Source organism: Felis catus, chromosome D4 (genome assembly GCF_018350175.1).
Source record: "Felis catus isolate Fca126 chromosome D4, F.catus_Fca126_mat1.0, whole genome shotgun sequence".
NCBI lineage: Eukaryota > Metazoa > Chordata > Mammalia > Carnivora > Felidae > Felis > Felis catus.
Window position 1 is genome coordinate 28849373 of NC_058380.1, and position 21509 is coordinate 28870881.

Consider the following 21509-nt stretch of genomic DNA (forward strand, 5'->3'; position numbering starts at 1 on the left):
GGGAGCACTTAGCAGTCTTCCCCTTCCTTTTCATTGCCCAGATGGTCCCACATGGCCTTTCCTTACAGCCTAACTTAGCTGTAAGGAAAGCTGGGACCATGAGGAAGGGCAAAGAGGAACCGGATTCCGTAACCAGTTTAGATTTGTAACTGTTCATCCATTGAGACTGAAGGAGGGGCCTACCTTCTTTGAGGTCAATGGATTTTCTTCCACAAAATCAGGGTTCTGTTACCGGGGGAAATGAGGGATATTACGTAGGATACGAGTGAGGCTACAAGAGGGAAGTACCTGATTTATCAAGAAACTGAATTTAGGAGTTAATGCCTTCAGACAGTATCTCTTACAGGTCTCTGTTATGTTCTCTCAGGGGCTTGGGGTTACAAAAGTGAGCCTCCACTTCCTCTGAGAGGATTTTTCTTTTTGGTACTCAGGTCTACATTAAATCCACAAATGCCTTTACTGTGTATTTTTCTTTTGACCCCTAGTCCTCATATCAGTTAGTTTTAGTAGAAGAAACAAACCCAAAATAAAGTGACTTTAAAAAGAAAGCAGCCTATTTCTCTTGGTACAAGTGCAGAGATGGATAGTTTAAAGCTGGTATGGTGGTTCTGTCCACAAAGTCCTCAGGGGTCTGGACTTCCATCTTGGTGCTTTTCCTTAAGGTTCTGAAGATTGAATTATAACCCAAGATAGCTACTGTGGGAATAACCAAGGCGCCTGGGTGGCTCAGTTGGTTAGCATCTGACTTCCGCCCAGGTCATGATCTCATGGTTCGTGAGTTTGAGTCCCACATTGGGTGAGCTTGAGCCCTGCTTCTGGTGGTTCAAGCCCAGGTTTGGGGGAGTCCCGCTTCTCTCTCTCTCTCTTTCCCTCACTCACTTACACCCTCTCTCTCTCTCTCAAAAAAAAAAAAAAAAAAAGGAATAACTAACACATCTGTGTTCCAATCAATGGACAGGAGGATGGGAAGAACACAAACTATGTCCCATCTGTTTTGAATTTTTTTATGTTTTCTTATCTATGAGAGGGAGAGAGAAAGAGACAGAGCGTGAGTGGCAGGGGGTGCAAAAGAGAGGGAGACATAGAATCTAAAGCAGGCTCCAGGTTCTTAGCTGTCAGTACAAAGCCTGACACAGGGCTTGAACTCATGAACCATGAGATCATGACCTGAGTCAAAGTCAGATGCTTAACTGACTGAGCCACCCAGGTGCCCCTGTCCCATCTGTTTTGAAAGGATGGTTGCTACATTATACTTACTCTTACTGCCATTATCCAGCACTTAGTTACAGAGCCACATCTAGCTGGAAGGGAGGCTGAAAGGTAGTCTAGATACTTTTTTTAATACTTATTTATTTTTGAGAGAGAGATATAGAGTGTGAGCAGAGAAGGGGCAGAGAGAGGGGGAGACACAGAATCTAAAGCAGGCTCCAGGCTCTGAGCTGTCAGTACAGAGCCTGACGTGGGGCTTGAATGCACAAACCGAGAGATCATGACCTGAGCCAAAGTCGGACACTTAACCCACTGAGCCACCCAGCTGCCCCAGAACTGTCTTTATGTTGAGTGGCCATGTGTCTGGCTAAGATAGGATTTTCTATTATTTAAAATTTGAGGGTTCTATTATTATGAAAAAAAGAGATTAGATATTGAGGAATAGCCAGCAGTCTCTGTCTTCCCCTCCTCTATTGTACAGAGTTCACCTGAGCCAAGCCAGAAATTCCCTTGAAAATGTTCCAGTGCACTAAATTGCAGTGGATATCAACAGATTTCATGGGCTGATAGCCTCAAGGGGAAAAACAGTCATTAATGAAAAGCATATCTGCTATATGTACTCCAATTATTCCAGAACTTAGGAAATACCTCTGCTTGCAGCATGAATAAATACTCATAAATGTGAGTTTTAGAACTGAAAGACCAGCTAAAGATTTTTAAGAGTTACTGAATAAATATAAGATGTTGACTCTGTCATTTTGATTCTGTGGGGTGATGATTTTGTATATGTGATCATAAACATTTAAATCAAAATTATACCTACATCAACAATTTTAAAGAAAAACAGTGTTTTCTAGAAAACTGTTTTTTAAATGGATTATGGCAGCATTCAAAATAAACTTCCTGAACCCTCTTGGACCCAATCAAAATACTTGCTTTTTGTGAGAAATTTCTTGAGAGACCTTTGAGATTTATCTTTAAGAAATAACACATAAGTTGGGTACCTGAGTGGCTCCGTTGGTTAAGCATTGCCCTCAGCTCAGGTCATGATCTCATGGTTTGTGAGTTCGAGCCCCATGTCAGGCTCTGTGCTGATAGCTTGGAGCCTGGAGCCTGCTTTGGATTCTGTGTCTCCCTCTTTCTCTGCCCCTCCCTGACTCATGCTTTGTCTCTCTCTCTCTCTCTCTCTCTCTCTCTCTCTCTCTCTCTCTCTCTCAAAAATAAAGAAACATAAAAAAAAAAAAAGAAGTAACATGCAAGTTAAGGTAAGCCAAAAGCAGGGATGGGTGGACTTCTGCAGTTTGGTGGCCTGGATGCTTCAGCTTTACAAGCTGAGGGATTCTTTTCCATCAAAAGACAAATACCGTATTTTAAAATATCTAAAGACTGAAGCTACAAATGTAGAACTAGGGACAGAGTGTTTAAAAAGTCAGTGAGTTTGATTCTTTAAATATTCATTTTTAATCTATGTTTGTGTGAAGAGTGAAAATTTGTTGACATTTACAAAATCGTATTTGAAAGAAAACATTTATCACATAGCTGTTTGTGTATGAAGAATATAAAGTGACTTAAAAATATCTTTGTCTATGTATTTTGAGATATGAGAAATTGACACAAAAATATTTGGACTTTTTAATGTTTCAGATTTAAACGCATCTTCTGTATAGGAAAGATGGCACTTATGTAATTATAGTCTTAACTGTTGTGCAAAAAGTCTTCACAGAACATACCCATTTGACATAGGCCAGAGTCAAATCCTAGAAATCTATTCCTTTAAAAAAAAGATTCCATTTTTTCATAATAAGTTACTTTGTAAAATATAATTTATCCTATATAAACATGAGAAACAGGTGGGAAGAAAAAAGACAGTGGAAGGGGACCTTTATCCTTATTCTTACGAGTAACAAACAACAATATAATTGGTAATGCATGAATAACTTAGAAAAACAAGATAGCTTTTACCACGTGGTTTGTTGTCTTGGCTATAGTTGTTGGTTAGCTGCCATACACAGAGTTTTAAGTGAGCACTTGTCCACTTTTCTGAGTTCTTTTTACTCTGAATCATCAAAATGAGAAAACTCTTTTTTTCCCCTTTTTTTAGATGGGTGGGGGGAGGAGGGGCAGCGAAGAGGGGGAGAGAGAGAGAGAGAGAGAGAGAGAGAGAGAGAGAGAGAGAGAGAATCCCAAGCAGGCTCCATGCCCAGTGCAGAGCCCAATGCAGGGCTCAATCCCAGGACCATGAGATCATGACCTGAGCTGAAACTAAGAGTTGGATGCTCAATTAACTGAGCCACCCAGGCATCCCAAAATGAAAAAATTTTGCATGTAAACCAACTTTTAATGACTGTTAATATCAGAAATCACCATACTCTCAACTTCAACTCCAGGTTTTAAAATTCTACTCGAAATCTTTAAAATCAGATATTAAATTCTTTAGAACAAAAAAGGGCAAATTTCTTCATGCTTTTGAAATGCCATGTTCGATTTTATATAAAATTTGTTTCTTGTTTTTCCATTGTACCAAAATTATTTTTACTGGAATCAGTTTCAGTTTTTTTACATATAAACTTTACACTAAAGTTAAAATTCAGTATTTTTTTTTCTTCATGAAAAATTATAGCCATTAGAGCTTCTGGTATTACAAACTTTCTTTTGTGGTTAATTAACCAAGACAGATTTTTTTTTTCTGCACAAACCTTGTAGATTTAAATTTTGTCAAGAATATTTGTTTTCCCATCAACATTTAATAAAAGAGAAATTGTATTTGCCATGTCTGTTTTTCTCAATTTTTCCAGTTTTCAATATTACCAACCAGTAGTTTCTTTCATTTTTTATTCTATAACAAAACTGTGAGTAGTTTTAGCTATTTGTTAATTTCATTTTGTATTGCTTATTTTAATCAAGTCCTTTTTTTCCCCTGTTAACCTATTCACAATATCTTTGGTATTAAAACAGCCAGGCAAAAACCACAAAAAAATTCTAGGCAGTGATTGTGATATGTTTGGTGGCTTTAGAAGACAGAATTTTACAAATGGAACAGATCTTAGAAATCAACTAGCTCAATCCTCTCATTTTACAAGTGAAAAAACAGAGGCGCAGAAAGGTTATGTGACTTTCCCAAAAAGAGATACAAATGCTTCATCAAAGGCAGTAGTCAGTTAAGAATGGAGGTGATGGGCAGATGTGATAAATATTGAGAAGAGCAAGGTCAGCACATGTTTAGTTGGACTGTGGGATAAGGGAGAGATACGAGTCTGGGATCATCCTGGATTTTAGGCTTGGGTGACTTGGTGGATGTTGATACTGTTAACAGACACAGAGAATAACTAAGTAGGCTGGGTTTGAGGGTGAGGGTAGATGATGAGTTCAGTTTTAAATGTCAAGTTTGAGATGAGAACTGGATGTCTAGGTGAAGTTTGAGTATTTTGATAGGAAATTTTAGAAAGGCCTGGGTGGAGAAACAGACTTGGGAGTTATCAGCTTACAAGTTGTAGTCCCGCAAGAGTAGATGAAGTCACCCTGCTGGGAAAATATCCACCAAGGAGGCAAAGTTGTAGCCTGCAGATGTGTTTTGTTTGGTCCAAAATAAAAATTTAACAAAATTTGAATTAGTGACTAACATTTAAAATTTAAGAAATTTTATGTAAGTATCTGTATATTTATCCGTATATTGATTTATCTTTAAAAATGAGAGGATCTGACATCACCAAGCCAGCACTCCTGGTTGGCAAAAATCATCTAGAGCTAAGTAGGGACCATGAACTCCATTTCTCCATAGTCTCTATTCGCGAGATGGCCCATAGTTTAGGAGTAATTTTTGACACCTTTCTTTCCCTTTATCGCCTTATGTAATCCATCTCCAAGGCTGTCATCTCTAGCCCCAAATTATTAAATTTGTCAACTTTTCTCCATCATTCCTTACACCATCACTGCAAAAGCAATTGTCTCTTTGCATCCTTTCTTGTCTTCCAACGAGCTACTATACACAATATCGTTCATTGTATACACAACAGCTAGGGCGGTTTTATAAAATCAGATCCTGTTACTTGCATGTCTAAACCTCTTCACTGTCTACCCATTACACTTCAAATAAAACCCATGCCACTTATGATAACCCAGAAAGGCTCTGCAATATCAGGACTCTCCTTGCCTTGTTGTTCTCATCTTCGGTTTTTTTCCCTACCCTACTTTCTTTCTCAAGGGCACCACATTTTATTCCCTCCTCATAGCTTGCGAACATGTCAACACTTCTCTTGGTTGTTCTTCCTCCAGATCTTGACAGAGCTGGCTTCTTCTCAGTTCAACAAGTCTCTACAGAGTTACTTCCTTAACATCTCAAACTAATAGGGCACTCTCTGTCCTTTAGTTTCTGCGGCAACTTTTTCCCTCCACACACTTCTGATCTCTACGAATGCATGTAGATTTGTTGAGTTACTCAATATGTACTTTCTCAACTAGAAAGGAATCTCCACAAAGAGATTACTGTTTTGTGCACTGCCGTACCCCAGACTGCTTGCCGGGCATAGTCGGATTTTAATAAATTGTGGTGGAGTGAATATGTACACTTATATATAACAGAGTCCGAAAAAACATAAGGAAAAAAAGTGCACTACTGTAATTCAGTAACTTTTCCTTTCCTAAATACTTGTAAGACTTTGCAATTAGAAATAATCGAGAAACAAGGGCAACCCCACACTTCCGAAAACCAGCCGAACATTCCCCACCAGCCTACGCTCGCCGCAGCTCTGCGCTTGCGCAGACCTCCCCTCGGAGACTCCGCCCAGTCTTCCTGAAGGGGTGGGCCGGGCCGGCAGCGGCCCGGGCGCGCGTGGATGACGTCACTCGACGCGGCCGGGGTAGCCCGTGGTAACCCAGAGTCTGCGGAAGTGGAGACCGGTGGGCAGGCGACTGAGACAGGTAACTTGTACGCTCCCAGTTGGGTCCTTGCCTTCCTCTCCTTTCGCGCTGCGATGGCGGCGGGGACAGCAGCATCCTGTTCTAGAGGCGACCGGGAACCCTCCTCAATCCTCATCTTCCTCGGTGGGGTCCCTATCCCCTCTGAGTCGTCTCAGACTCCTGAGGCTGAACCCGTCCTGGGGACTTGGGCTGAGCTGCCACTTCTCTCCGCCTCAGCTCTTGGGGTGGCGATGGGCACTGACCTCTCCTCTCCCCACTGGCACAGACCCTTCTTCAGCCTGCATTTGTCTCCTTCTTTTGCCTCCAGGCCCACTTCGCCCCCCCCCCCCCCCCCCCCCCCCGCTCCTAGCTCCACAGGACTCATCTCCAGTCGTGTTTAAGGAGACAAAAACAGTTTACAGTTCTCTTAATTTCCACTTGCAGTGAAGCCCAACCACCTTCCCTGCCCCCCCAACCCTGTACCACCCCCAACACCCGCCCCAAGAATCCTTACTGAGATCACCAAGCTTTGAATTTGGGTGTCCCTAAAGAGCATTCTTTCTGTCAGTCAGTTTTACTCCTTAACGCACGTATTTGTTGAATAAGGGAATGGGGAAGGAATGTGAAAATCTAGTGTGATAATAAATGATCCACATGGGATCCAATCAACTGCTGAGATGGATGGAACAGTTACAGCATCTCATTAAAATATTCCTTATTCCTAGTTTTCTTTTTGGTTTTCAAGCGGTGGTGACAAGTACCTTTGCAAAGTTAGTCAGCAAAATAAGTATCAGAACCCCACTGGGAATGTGTAGACAGCAAAAAATAAAAAAAAAATTCATATTGTTGATAGTGGGACACCGGTTGTTACAAAACCAACCAGAATAGATATGGGAGGAAAGGCAGGATTCTGAAATCTATGATCTGGTGATGGTTTGGTTTTGTGTTTGTCTTTAAGTATGTTCCATTTTTGAATAGAGCATATCTTCATATAATTTTGAGAAGCCTGCCAATTACTTGCTAATTGGTAAGATTAGATTCTTCTAATATTCAGGGGGCAAAGTAGAATAAGGTTATGGAATAATAATAGTCACTCATTGTTAACCATCTGCTGTGTCTCAGGGACTTCATTTGACACTTTGCGTATGTTTTCTTCTTAGCTCACACAACAACCTTGTGTGAGTTAGGAATTACTAATCCTCAATTTACAGAGAAGGAAACGAGCTCAGGTATATGAGGTTAACTTGCCAAAAACTCTAACTAAATGCTGGAGCCAGGCTTTAAGTTCAGGTCCGTGTATGACTTCAAAGCATATACCTTTTTTTTGTTTGTTTGTTTTTAAATGACTCTACTATAAATGATAAAATTCCAGCCTTTTCACAGTAGTCACATCTAATTGTGTGAGTTTATTCACTCATCTATCTAAATGATTTGACACTTTGTAATATCTTTAGTATTAAGTTCTTATATACCTGGAATTAAAATGCCTGGAAAGCTTAATTTATGATTCCCCCTAGACATACACACACACACACACACACACACACACACACACACACACACACAATCCTTAAGAATGAGATAAGTGGGAAGCAAGATTGCTCAGTACCCTTCTTCCTTCTTTTTAGACCCCTCAGGGAATGTGTAATTCATGATTTTGGAAAGTTTTACCCCTTTAAGAATTGAAAATCCTATTGACTATTTTGGATAGAAAAAATTTTAATGTCCTAAACAATTCCTTGCCTTCTTAAATACTAAGTATACTGATGTATTTTAATCTTTTCTTAATGTCTTAGAGCAGTCATTTTATTTATTTATTTATTCTTTAATATTTATTTATTTTGGAGAGAGTTCAAGCAGGGGAGGGGCACAGTGAGGGGGACAGAGGATCTGAAGTGGGCTCTGTGCTAACAGCAGAGAGCCCAATGTGGGACTTGAACTCACAAACCATGAGATCATGACCTAAGCTGAAGTCTGATGTTCAACTGACTGAACCACCCTGATGCTGCTCAGAGCAGTCATTTTATTTTTTTAATTAAAAATTTTTAAATTTATTTTTTATTTTTATTTATTTATAATATAATTTATTGTCAAATTGGCTAACATACAGTGTGTGAAATGTGCTTTTGGTTTTTGGGGTAGATTCCTGTGGTTCATCGTTTACATACAACATCCAGTGCTCATCCCAAGTGCCCTCTTACTGTCCTGTGTTATAATTTGGTAATTTCCTCAGAGATTTTATTATATTTGACCACCCAAACTGCTTTGCATTTGGAGTTTACCTATACTTTATGTATTCCATTCCTCACTGTCACCAAGAGATAGTAAGCCATAGTGATTAACCATAGGGATGAGGTTGGGGGGAGCGTGGGGTGGCTCCTGGGTGGCTGTCATGATCTCACGGTTTGTGAGTTAAGGCCCCTCGTTGGGCTCTGCGCTGGCTGCGTGGAGCCTGCTTGGGATTTTTTTCTCCCTCTGCCCTTTGCCTTCTCTCTCTCTCTCTCTCTCTCTCTCTCTCTCTCTCTCTCTCTCTCTCTCAAAATAAATAAATAAACATTAAAAAAATAAAAACATTCAGGGACTGGGGAACCACACTTCCATTATTCAGGTCCTAGCTCTGTCACTTACTAGCAGCTCAGTGAGCCCAGACAGGACAGTTGACCCCTCTACACCTCAATTTGCTCATTTGTAAAATGGGAATAATAAGATACTTTTTATCAGAAGATGTTGTGAGGATAAAGTGAGTTAGTTTATGAAAAGAGCTTAGAACAAATCAGGCATATTGGAAGAGCCATGTAAGTGTTTGCTAATATTATTAGTCTAGTTTGGGCCTTAGGTTCTTTGAAAATTGCATTCTAGTTCTCTGGAAATTGTTATTCTTTGAATGATATTTGATATATAATATTTATGAGTTTACTGGAGAATTAAATTATCCTAACTAGAGTGCCTTAACCTTAGCCATTCTGGGAAAATGCTAATTTATTAAATTTACTTTCATTTTGTCTTTGAAATGCAATATGCTTTTTGGTTGCACTGTTTGGAGTGAAGACTTCAAATATTTCATGTTATTATATGTATCAAAATAATAGACTTTTAATTTCTGTTTTGAATTTTGGGGATATTTCAGTGGTTTAAATTATGGTTTACCAATATATGGGAACCCACTCTGCTTTTGAATTGAATACCAGTTGATTTATACATCTGTTTATTGTGCTCTGCACAGGTATGCTGTTGCTCTCATGTTATGATTCTATGTGGATAAATACCTCCTCATAGAACTACCATTATGCATTGGTCACATATAAAGCTACCTTCTCAGTGTAATTCTCTTTTTTCTGTCTTCAATGAGCTAAAAAAAATTGACTATAAGCAAAATGAAATAATGTTCCTTATTGAATTTACAAAGTGTGTACCCATTTTCAAGCATGTATTTTAAACCAAGTTCAAGCTAGGAGTTGATATTGACTCCTTTGGTATCCCTAGTCAGGAACTTGAGAATAAGTGATCTACTTTTTTAATTTTAGTACCATTAAAGCTGATACTCATGTTAAAACTTCCTGTTGAAAATGTAGGTTGTATGTTTTAAAGATTTTGATTGTGGTGAAATATTCATGATATAAAATTAACTATTTTAACCATTTTTAAGCATATAATTCATTGCAATTAAGCACATTTGTAGTATTGTTTAATTATCACCATTATCCATTTCCATATTTTTTTCATCATTCCAAACAGAAACTCTATACCCATGAAAAAATGATTTCCTATTCCCCTCTCCCCCTCCCCCCAGCCCCTGGTAACCTCTATTCTACTTTCTGTTTCTATGAATTTACCTATTCTAGGTGGAGTCATACACTATCCTTTTGTATCTGGTTTATTTCACTTCATATATTTTCAGTGTTCACCCATGTTGTAGTAGAGTTCATCTGTGTGGTAGCATCTATCAGAATTTCATTCCTTTTATGGCTAACATTCCATTGTATGTATATAGCATATACTATACTTTTGATGCATATTGAATCATGCTATTATAGACTTCTCATTCCATATAGTATGAATTTAATACTTGGTGATTTGGTTTGTGAACTTCTAGAGGATGGGAATGGAAATACTTGAAATAATGTTATTGAACAGTAAACAAAATGCCTGTTAATAGTGTTAAACTGGAGCTTGAGCATGCATTATAGTGTAATTTTTCTTCTCACCTATTATTTAGTCTAAATATAATAAGGGAAATAATAATCATGATAACATTACATAGTATTTCTATAGTGTTTACAGCATGCCTGGCATTATTCCAAGCACTTTACCTGTGAAGTAGGTACTATCACCATTCTCTTTTATAGATGAAGAAACCAGGCACAGAGAAAAGTAATTGAATTGTTAAAATTGCAAGGCTGGCAAAGTGGTGAAATTGGGATTTGAACTCAGGCTGGGTGGCTCCAGAGTTGATTTATCCTATGTTTTGTGTTGACATTTGGCTCACTACCAGTTTTGCAAGGTAAATTCTCTTGCCTGCCACACTCTTCCTCTACCTTCTCTTTTTATACCGTTTTTAAAATAGAACATTACTTCTGAGCTCAGTAGGTAACAGAAGAGCCTCTGAGCCCAAATTGTCAAAAGGATGACAGGTGCTTCTTCTTTGGCTGGGCGATAACATTTGAATGGCATTCAAACTGCATTTTCAAAGCTTAGTTCATATTATCTTTCTCTGAGAGCCTGTCTTTGAAAAAACAGATTTTGAAACGTTTTAAGATCTCATATTGCATATATATTTTGTTGGCATTTGACTTTAGATGTCGCACAATTCCCGCACTCTTTTTCTGTGTGTAAAAAGAGTTTTTTGTTTATAATGTTACTGTCAGGATGGTTTATGGCACATTCATTTTGTTGCTAACTCATTACTCTGCATGGTTTGATTCCTGAAGAAATTATCTTCAGATAACATTTTTATATATATAATCAATTTCATTATAATTTTTTCTTGGCTTTTTCCTTTGTTTACATTTTATTTCTTTGACACTTGCAGCTGAAGGTTTGGTTTTTGAAACTGATGGGAATTGGGATATGCTTGATAGGTTTTGGCAGCAAAAGAGAGATATATCAGCCTATTTCATCTGCAGTAATAATGTTTTGCATATGTAGCAAGTATGGTGCATATTTGGAGGTATCAACTGTCTGTCTGAGTAATGTCTGGCGGAAATAGAATTATAGAATGAATGTTAAGGGTGCAAAGGGTCCTTAGATATTTCTCTCATACCCTTCATTCAGCAGTTGGGAATCTGAAGCCTGGGATGCTTAAATGATTTCCCTATATTCAAACGGTATTAGAATCCATTTTTTAAAAAAGAGTTCCAACGTTCTGTGTTCTTTTTAATCATACCTCGTTGTATGTATGTAGCATCCTTACTTGTAAGAGGGACTCCCATTTTTACTCATATGTACTTAATCTTATAATACGTTCTAGGTGAGAGAGAATGACTTGAATTGGATAGGTTGCCAAGAGAATGAATTGATAGGATGGATTCAAGAGATATTCAAGTTAAATCAGTAAGACTTTGCAATTGTTTACGTGTGGCTGAGAGTAAGAAATCTGGGGTACTTGGGTTACTGAGTGAAAACTTAGAGGAGATTAGGACTGGGTGTATGAGGTCAGAGTGAATAGAGCATGGATTGCACATGAGAAAAACTGAAGCTAGAGCTGGAGGACACACCAGCATCTACGAAGGGGGAGAAGGAAGCACCAAATTGGCAGGAAGGGATAGAGGAGAATGGTACCACAAATACCAAAAGAGGAGAGAAATTTAAGGAGGGTACGGTCATGTGTGTTAATGCTCCAGAATTCAGGACTGGAAGAACCTACTGCAGTTGATAAATAGGAAGTCATTTGCCTCCACTGTGGAATTTTTGTGGCACGGTAGGATGTAAGCAGTGGACTGGAAGGGAGACGGAATAATGGGGGTGGGGAGTGAAGACAGTCCTTTTTAGGAATTTGGCTGTGAGGGGAGAGAGAGAGAAGAGCTGGAGGGGAATGTGGGAGTAAGGAAGGGTTTTTGTTCATGTTCCCCCCCCCCCAGAAGAGATTGGAACAATCACTTATTTCTGAGATGTAAAGGGTGGAGAGAGAGAGAGAGGATGAAGTTGAGGGAGGGGCCTTAGGGGCTGGATGATTGATGAAGCAGGGTTCCAGAGAAGGCCAGTGGGAGAGGATGTCACAGGCTGTGATCGGGGAGTCCTGGGACAGGAAGGACACTTACTCCACCTTCCTGGAAGGGACTGCTTGGGAAAGGGTGGGGATAAATGTGAATAAGTTTGTAGGTGGGGAGGGAATATGGGAAAATTCTTGTCTGATGGTAGCAAACTTTCCTAAATGAAGCGGGTAAATTTGCTGATATTGAGTGCTGATTCGGTGGAGGATTGGGGATAGAGGTAAAAGTTTAGAGTAGTCACTGAGGGGAAAGAACAGGAGTTGAGGGGGCAACTAGAGAGAGACACATGAAAGGTTGCCTGCCTGGTAATGCTGGGGGTCTCATTGAGGTTGGAATCTGTGAATATGTAGCATCCACCTTTTGCATGGTCGTGTGATATTTATTTAATTATTTCTTTAGCTTTGGTTGAGTTCAGTACACTGACTTTAGAAGTAGAAAACTTGGGTGTTCAGTTGGTTGAAAGGTTTTATAGAATAGGTATCAGAAGGATGAAAGAGCAAGAGAATTGAGGTTAAAATGTTCTAAGAGTGATTGAAGAAAGGAACCACATTATCTAAAGAAGACCACAGAGTAGAGATTCTCAACTTCAGAAATGTAGAAGCTGTGGGGCTGTTTTGTGCGGTGTAGGATGTTTAGCCTTCTTGGCCTCTACTTACTATATGCCTTCCCCTCTAGTTGTGACCCTCAAAAATATCTCCGAACATTGCCAGATACCCTCTGAGGGGCAAAATCACTCCCTGATTGGAGCCTTTGTCCTAGAACCAGAGGGAGCAGATGCATTGAAGATAATGGAAAAGCTGAGGGACTGGAGTTTCAATATAATAAGAGTTGGTGAATAATTAGGAGAAAGAATAGGGAGAATAGGAGGCCATGCTCTGATATAAGATTATGGAAATGAAGTATTTAAGGATGGAACTGTTCCAAGTAGTGAAAATGTCAAGAATGGACCATTGGTTCACCGAATGGAGTGAAGGCAAAGGTTGTTGGCACTGAGTAGGTAATTTGGGGAGAGAGAGAAAGCCTATAGTTACGGAACAAGCTGGGAAAGCAGCTGCCAGAACTGATTTTTTGGATGTTTGTTTCTTTACTCTATCCATTAAGTGTTTCTCAGTTCTTTTTCTAACATTATCAATTCCCTGACCATGAACCTTTCTTCTGTAGTGTTTTAAAAAGTCATGGTGGGGGCAGGGGGGGGGGGGCACGTGGGTGGCTCATTATCCGACTTCAGCTCAGATCATGATCTCATGGTTTATGGGTTCAGGCCCCGCATCAGGCTCTGTGCTGACAGCTTAGAGCCTGGAACCTACTTCAGATTCTGTCTCCTTCTCTCTCTGCCCCTCCACAGCTCATGCTCTGTCTCTCTCTCTGTCTTTCAAAAATGAATAAATATAAAAAAATTTTTTTTAAAAAGTCATGGAATTTATTCAGCTTGGTTTTTGTAGTATTTTTTAGGTGAGGAGTTCTTTTTTGTTTCTTTTTCAATATTTTCTTGATCTGATTTTGTGATCCTTTACTTATAAGTATATTACTTTTCAATAAGCCCAGGTTCTGTGCTGTGTGACCTAATTTCAGGGTATTTCTTTTGCATTTGGGCACCTCATTATGAAGTCTGCTATCTTTGGCAGAAGACGTATCAACATATCCTTAAATCTTACAACCTCTTAGAGATGTTCTTCTTTTCCCTTGCCTCCCCCCACCCCATTGTTTTCTCTTTTGCTCTTTATTATTTTATATTTATTATTTAAAAAAAAATTTTAATGTTTATTTTTGAGAGAGAGAGAGAGAGGGACACAGAGTGTGAGCAGGGGAGGGGCAGAGAGAGAGGGAGACACAGAATCTGAAGCAGGCTCCAGGCTCTGAGCTGTCAGCACAGATCCCTACGTGGGGCGCGAACCCACAAGCTGTGAGATCATGACCTGAGCCAAAGTCGGACACCCAACCGACTGAGCCACCCAGGCGCCCCTGTTTCATATTTATTTTTAAGCTGTGATTATATGTATGTGTGGTGTTGATTGAGAAGTAATTACAGTGGACTCAGTAAGCTGGACATATTCATGGAATATACCTTTAGATGCTTTCTCCTATGTAATAATGCTTACTTTGCATTATTCATCAAGAAAGAGTGCAATAACTCCCACCTCTTTTACAAGGCATTAAAAAAAAAAACTTATCCACAGATATCAGCTGTTGTAGGTTTTATTGTAATATCCCAAGTATTGTCTTGCCAAATAGGAAGTAAGTAGGTGGCATTAAAAGCCTTGACATTTTTACTTGATTCTTACATGAATTATTTTTTGTGAGTGCTGATCTATTTGATCAGTATTTTACTATATTTGATCTAGTATAATAAGTAGCTCTGTCTAGGAATATCCTATTATGGCTAAATCCCCTAATGGTGATGAACTGATGTTTTATGACCTTATTTCTATACTTAAATATGAGGATTTCCAAGAAAAAGATTAATCTGTTACTTCAATAAAGAACGATGACCAGTTTTTCTTGAGGACTTAATTTTGGTATTTAGGATCTAACACCTCAAAGGAGAAATGAGTTGTTCTCTCCAAACCACGAAAATGGACATTCATCCTAAGTACAAAAGCAGGCCAGAAACATTTTATCGCAGAAGTTGTGCTTTAAAAAGCAGCAGCATTACATCCCCATCGGTTGTTCTCTAGCGGTGGATGACACTTGATTTTTGTGCTCAGTCTGCAACCACACTCAGTATTGGACAAATACAAGATTCTTCAGTGATGGCATTCGAACACACGTATGCCCAAGGACTTTGTTGTTAGTAACAAATCATTTTGATTCTGAACATGGTTTAATGACTTTTCTAATAGAGTGTTTTAGGTTCTGGAAATACCATGGTCATAGAATATGTTTTGTTTAGTCATTTTCTTATAATGATTTAAGAAAGTCATATTTTTCACACTCCTTGGTAAATTGTTAATGTTATGCAGTATTTGCAGCATTTAACCAGTTTATGGCTAACATTTTAAAAATATCCTTCCAGCTTTGCACAGTGGCAGTATCGTAGCCAATGAGGTTTATCTGAGGCGTGATTATTGCTAATTGAAAACTTTCCTAAAAATATCCTTCCCTGTTGGGGCACCTCGGTGGTTCAGTTGGTTGAGCATTTGACTTTGGCTCAGGTCATGATCTCGCAGATTGTGGGTTCGAGCCCTGTGTCTGGCTCTGTGCTGACATCTCAGAGCCTGGAGCCTGCTTTGGCTCCTTCTCTCTCTGCCCCTAACCCACTTGCATTCTGTTAGTGTCTGTCTCAAAAATAAATAAACATTAAAAAAAATTTTTTTTTAAATATCCTTCCCTGTTGCTATTGTTCTGTATCATTCTCCAGGTCTACACTTTTTCCTTAAGCATATATCGAAGTCTCAAAGAAAAATAAATTTTTTTTTAATTCTTTTTTTTTAACGTTTATTTATTATTGCAAAACAGAGAGAAACAGAGCAAGAGCATGGGAGGGGCAGAGAGAAGGGGAGACACAGAATCTGAGGCAGACTCCAGGCTCTGAGCTGTCAGCACAGAGCCCGACGCAGGACTTGAACTCACAAACCGCAAGATCATGACCTGAGCCGAAGTTGGATGCTTAACTGAGCCACCCAGGCGCCCTGAAAAATAAACTGTTTAACCTGCCTTTTAAATCATCCTAATTAATTTTAACATGGTCTCCAATTACATATGTTCAGTTGTATATTCAAATTGAAAAGATAGTGGAGATCCTGGAGATCTTCTAAGATATTGAAGCTATATCAAATATGTTTTCTTTCTTATCTTTCTCCCAAATGCTTTTCAGTTTTTAGGAATTAGTTGAAATCTCTTTTCTTGGGAAGGATGAACTGCATATATGTTCAGTTCACCACTGAGACCATGATAATCACTAGGAGTATATTTTAAACCTCAGTGAGATGGATTTGAAAGCCATTTACAGAGAATGGGACACCTATTTGTAGTGTGTAAATTGTGGACCTATCTCTCAATGGAGAAATCTGTTATATATTTATTCCCATGGAAGAGCAGAGTGTAAATATTGAGATCTGAATGCTATTTCTAAAGAATCTAATTTTGTCAAATTTTGCCTTTGGGTACAGTACTCGTTTCCTTGTCCTTGGTTGTCTATAGCTGTAGCCCTGTGACAATCACCAAATAAATCATTAAGTAGAGGGAGTCTGTCTTGATTTCTGGCTAAAGGAAATGTAGTTTCCTAAGAGGAACAGAGTGACCTCTTGCCCTTCCTACAGCTTTCCTGCTGTAGGAAGTATGGTTTCCTATAGAGGACAGAAGGTTGTCCACGCAGGGTAGGAAGTGGGGGCTGTAAGGTCAGACAGAGTCCAGGAAGTAGGGGAAGGATGTTAAGGGTATTTATCCCTGCAGATGCCAAGAAAGGACAAACTTTTCACCCATACTACAAGTTCTGAATGATGGAAACTTCTTGAAGATACTGAGAAGAGTCTTACACAAGAAGCCCTATGGAAAGTGGTTAGAGAATTTGCCAAGTGGAGCCATTTTTTAGCATCATTGAACTCCACAGTGAATCCTAAACAGTGTTGATTGGGAAGAGACCAGAGTTACTATAACCAGAGTTAGATTAAGCCAGTGGTTCTCAAAGTCTGGTTGCTAGACCAGCAGCGTCAATATGGAATTTGTTAGAAATGCACATTCTTGGAGCTCACTAGTTGGTATTTTAACGAGATCTTATTATTTTTTTTTTTTTTAAGTTTCTTTATTTTGAGTAAGAGCACATGAGCAGGGCAAGGGCAGAGAGAGGGAGAGAGACAACCCCAAGTAGGTTCTGTGCTGTCCTTGCAGAGCATGACACGGGGCTTGACCCCACCATGATCATGAGATCATGACCTATGCCGAAATCAAGAGTCAGACGCTTAATGGATTGAGCCACCCAGGTGCCCCTCACCAGATCATTCTTATGCATGTGATCCTCAGCCTACGCTTTGAGAAACACTGTGCTAGATCTTTGAGAAGAGCAGTAATTTATTGGATTACAATTTTATCCTTGAGGAGTTCTAAGATACAGATGTGTTCCTGAATTGCTGAAGATATTCACAGATATGAATCTTAATTGCTAGCAGTGAAGCTCTCTGAATATTTAATACTCACTGGTAAATTGTATAGAGATGCTTGGGATAAAGTTCTAGAAATCATGAGTTTCCTTCCTAGGTTAAAGATGCCCCCCAAAGGCCAGTTGGACAGTATAACATTATAACACAAAACCAGTCAGATTTAAAAATTTGTTGTTATATAGTTCATGTTTTCCAAATAGTCTTTAGGAAGCCTATGTTTATAGTTATGGGGCTACATATTACAACTTTATACAGAAAAGGAATGGATTTAATTGAGAAAATACTGGAAAAGTATATCTTTTTGCAGTCTCCAAGCCATGTGTTAGAAGCCAAAAAGGGATCAATAGTATTAAGAAAATACTGTGTCAGTGTGCCTATAGGCTAGTACCCTAAGTTCACTGTTGGGGCAGGAGTAGATTTATCTAAAATGATGTATGATTTTTTACTGCATAGAATTATATAAAATTATTTTATCTAGTTACCAGAAAAATGATTCAAGAACAAAAATTGGGGCAGGAAGCATCTCTCTCTCTCACCCTCCCCTCTTCCCTCTCCCAGTTCTCTTTGGAGACAGCCTCAGTTACCAGCTTTCTCTATGCCTCACTACCTAGGACTCAGTTAGGGCTTCTTGAAATGAATAAGAATAAAGGCAGTGACTTGTAATTGTGTCACCTACTTAGGATAGATAACTACAAAAAGAGGTAGTCCTCTTTGCAGTGTGAAAAGGAAGTGAAAAAAAAGTGGTTAAATATCCAGTGTCTTCAGGGTGTTTTTTTTTTTTTTGAGGGGTGTGAGGGCATGGTATCATGACATCCCCCATCAGGAATGGGGGTAAGCTCCTTTCAGGAAGCTGTTTCAAACCACCTACGGTGCTAATATTTCAGAATGAAATCTAACCCATATTTCTTCTCGATAGGAGGAACAGGTGTGGTAGAGCCCAGACTCTTTCTTTGCCCTAGAGTACTACTTTAGGAGTGGGCCCTTCTGCAGGCTTTCAGTACTGGTGTTGGCAGGAAGGAAGCAGGATAAATAAAAAGCCCTGCCCACCTGTCCATTAGGCAGTCGGTCTTCTGCCAAGTTCAGCTCTGTTTGATAAGCAGAGCATGGATGTAGCAAGAACCCAAGAATTTGTAAAGAGGACCTAGCATCCTTGTTCTTTCAGCTGCTTCCCTCATGGAGGCCTACTGCCTGCCATCTTTCTGTACCATCCACTCCAGTGTTATTCTCAAATACGTTTTCTTGGCTGAATGCCAGCCCTGTGGCTCCCACTGATAATGTGCCTTCATAGAGTAGGACAGTCCTAAATTTTGCTGCAAAGTGGCTTTTGAACATTCTGATTTCCTTAACAGTTTTTAAAGTGTAGATACAGATATGTTACCAGGCTCAGCTGATTTTTTTTTTTTAATTTTTTTTTCAACGTTTATTTATTTTTTGCGACAGAGAGAGACAGAGCATGAACGGGGGAGGGGCAGAGAGAGAGGGAGACACAGAATCGGAAACAGGCTCCAGGCTCTGAGCCATCAGCCCAGAGCCTGACGCGGGGCTCGAACTCACGGACCGCGAGATCGTGACCTGGCTGAAGTCGGACGCTTAACCGACTGCGCCACCCAGGCGCCCCTCAGCTGATTTTTTAAAACCAGTGTTTTCTTGACTTGTGTGCAAGATGATTTAAAGTGGTACATGGATAAGCATCTTTTGAATTTTAATAGTTATGTGTCCATTTTAATATACGGTGGAAAATTGTAAATTAGCCAGTCAAACCCATGATTTCATGGATATTATAAAAGTTGAGTCAGTGGTAAAGTGGATTGAAGAAAAAGTATTTAATAAATAACAAGGTGGTATGAAGATGGCAAAAATACTGAAGGTGGTACATACACGACCAAAGTTTGGGAGATACTCAGGGCTTACACTTTTTGAAATAGTCTTTAAAGCAATATACAAAATAAATTCTGAGGTTGAAATGCCATGCCATGTTGGAAGATGTGCACTGGGTGTAGCATAGATCTTTAACTACAAGTTCCTATTCAAGTCAATGTACATCTCTTTTATTTAAAAAAAATTTTTTTAACATTTATTCATTTTTTTGAGAGACAGAGCATGAGTGGGGGAGGGGCAGAGAGAGAGGGAGACATGGGGTCCGAAGAAGGCTCCAGGCTCTGAACTGACAGCACAGAGCCCGACATGGGGCTCAAACTCACAGACTATGAGATCTTGATCTGAGCCAAAGTCGGATACTTAACCGACTGAGCCACCCAGGCGCCCCAATGTACATCTCTTTTAAATGGCCCTTTTAAAACATGAAGCTTATACTAATCCTTGCTAATATCATTGATACGTTTTTACTGAGTCTTTTCTAAATTATGTAAGATTTTCTATCTTTTGTAGGACATGGGTAAGAAAACCACTGTAAGACTTTGTTGAAACAGTTTGCTGTTCTTTTTTGCCACTTTTAAAAATAATAGCTTTGGGGCACCTGGCTGGCTCTATTGGTAGAGAATGCAACTTTTGATTTCCAGGTCATGAGTTCAAACCCTAAATTGGGTGTAGAGCCTACTTAAACAAAGAGCTTTGTTGAGATGTAATTTACATACCATAAAATTTAGCCTCTAAAACTGTATAATTCAGTGGCTTTTAGGATATTCACAGAGTTGTGCAGCCATCTCCTCTAATTTTCAGGTATTATCATCACTCCAAAAGATATTTTGGACTCCTAAACAATATTTTAAAATACCTGAGGTCTTTTGGGCACTTGGGTAGCTCAGTTGGTTAAGTGTCTGACTCTTGATCTTGACCCCGATCATGACCTCCCAGTTCATGGGTTCGAGCCCCATATTGGGCTCTGTGCTGACAGTGCAGAGCCTAGTTGGGATTCTCTTTCTTCTCTTTCTCTGCCCCGATCCCACTCTCACTCTCTCTTGAAATAAACTTTTAAAAAATTAAAAAAAAAATAAATTGAAATACCTGGAATCTTTGAATAGCTACTAGATGACTCTGTCGGTGTGTTGTAGAGGAGCCTCGTGCAGTGAGTGGGAACTGAATTTTGAGTCTCTTGTTGTCATGGATTCAAGGAGTCTGTATCTGTCATCTGTTTTTGCTAGTAAAATGTATTTTCCTATGAGCCAGAGCAGTGACTTTTTCTCCGTAGCAGAATGTTCATTAATAAACTATTTTCACAATACCTCTTTAAGTACTGAGTTTCCAAAATAGTTTCTATTTAAAAATAGTGTTTTTCAACAATCCTAGAAGAGGAAATCTTACGGAAAAAGCTGATATTTTTGTCTATATTTTCTTTTCCGATTTCTTTATTTTTACCCTACTGAACTCTGTAACCCAGCTCTATTAATCTAGATCTTGTTTCCACTCTATGAATATTTATAGATAATAATAAATTATATTAATTCTGTTAATGGAGTTTGAAAAGTTTTGTTAACTTTTATCCTAGCACAAAAATTCCTGGGTGGTCTGATAAAACCCTCATCTTTATTAAATATTAAGCCAGTTCTTTTAATTAATTATTATTATTTTTTTTTGAGAGAGAGAGAGAGAGAGAGGGTGCAGTGAGGGGCAGAGAGAGAGAGAGAGAGAGAGAGAATCCCAAGAGGGGCAGAGAGGGAGAGAGAGAAGCGGGGCTCGCCCAAAGCAGTGCTCGAGTTCACCCACTGTGGGGCTCGAGGTCACCAACTGTGAGATCATGACCTGAGCTGAAGTTTGATGCTTAACCGACTGGGCCACCCAGGTGGCTTTTTATGTTTAAAGGCTGTATTTACTGAATTATGTCTATTAAAATGTTCAATAGTTATTTATCTTGGACCTGTAGTGTACAAAGCACTTCATGGAATAATAGCCCTTCCTTTTGCTTCTGCTGAAGTCCTACCTGATTTCAACCATTGTACTCAAATTCTGCAGTGAGGACAGCGAATGAATTTGAGCATGAGCTGGGATTATGAAGGTTTTAGAACCATTGTCGGGTGAGTAGCAGGTGAAAGAACTGAGCTTGGAAAAGAAGACTTGGGCAGTATCATGAGGGCTCTCCCAGCCATTCCGAGTTTGTCTTGTTCTGGAGAGTGGTGGGGGAAGTTGGCGTGAAAGACGCATA

General features: G+C 39.3%; 1 protein-coding gene and 1 non-coding gene across 30 annotated transcripts in view; both read left to right on the plus strand.

The window, feature by feature from the left end:
- The first annotated feature begins 6002 nt into the window (after positions 1-6002).
- Positions 6003-21509, plus strand: part of AOPEP (aminopeptidase O (putative)) — a 343279-nt gene continuing 327772 nt past the window's right edge. For 22 of the 29 annotated variants that reach the window (XM_045043607.1, XM_045043608.1, XM_045043612.1 and 19 more), the window contains exon 1: positions 6003-6126. The gene's annotated coding sequence lies outside the window, so the exon portion shown is untranslated. The remainder of the gene's footprint in view (positions 6127-21509) is intronic. The other 7 variants (XM_045043604.1, XM_045043600.1, XM_045043605.1 and 4 more) reach the window with 3 other exon arrangements.
- LOC111557684 lies at positions 15326-15470 on the plus strand. The gene has a single exon (XR_002737914.1). It is a non-coding gene; the product is annotated as a U4 spliceosomal RNA (small nuclear RNA).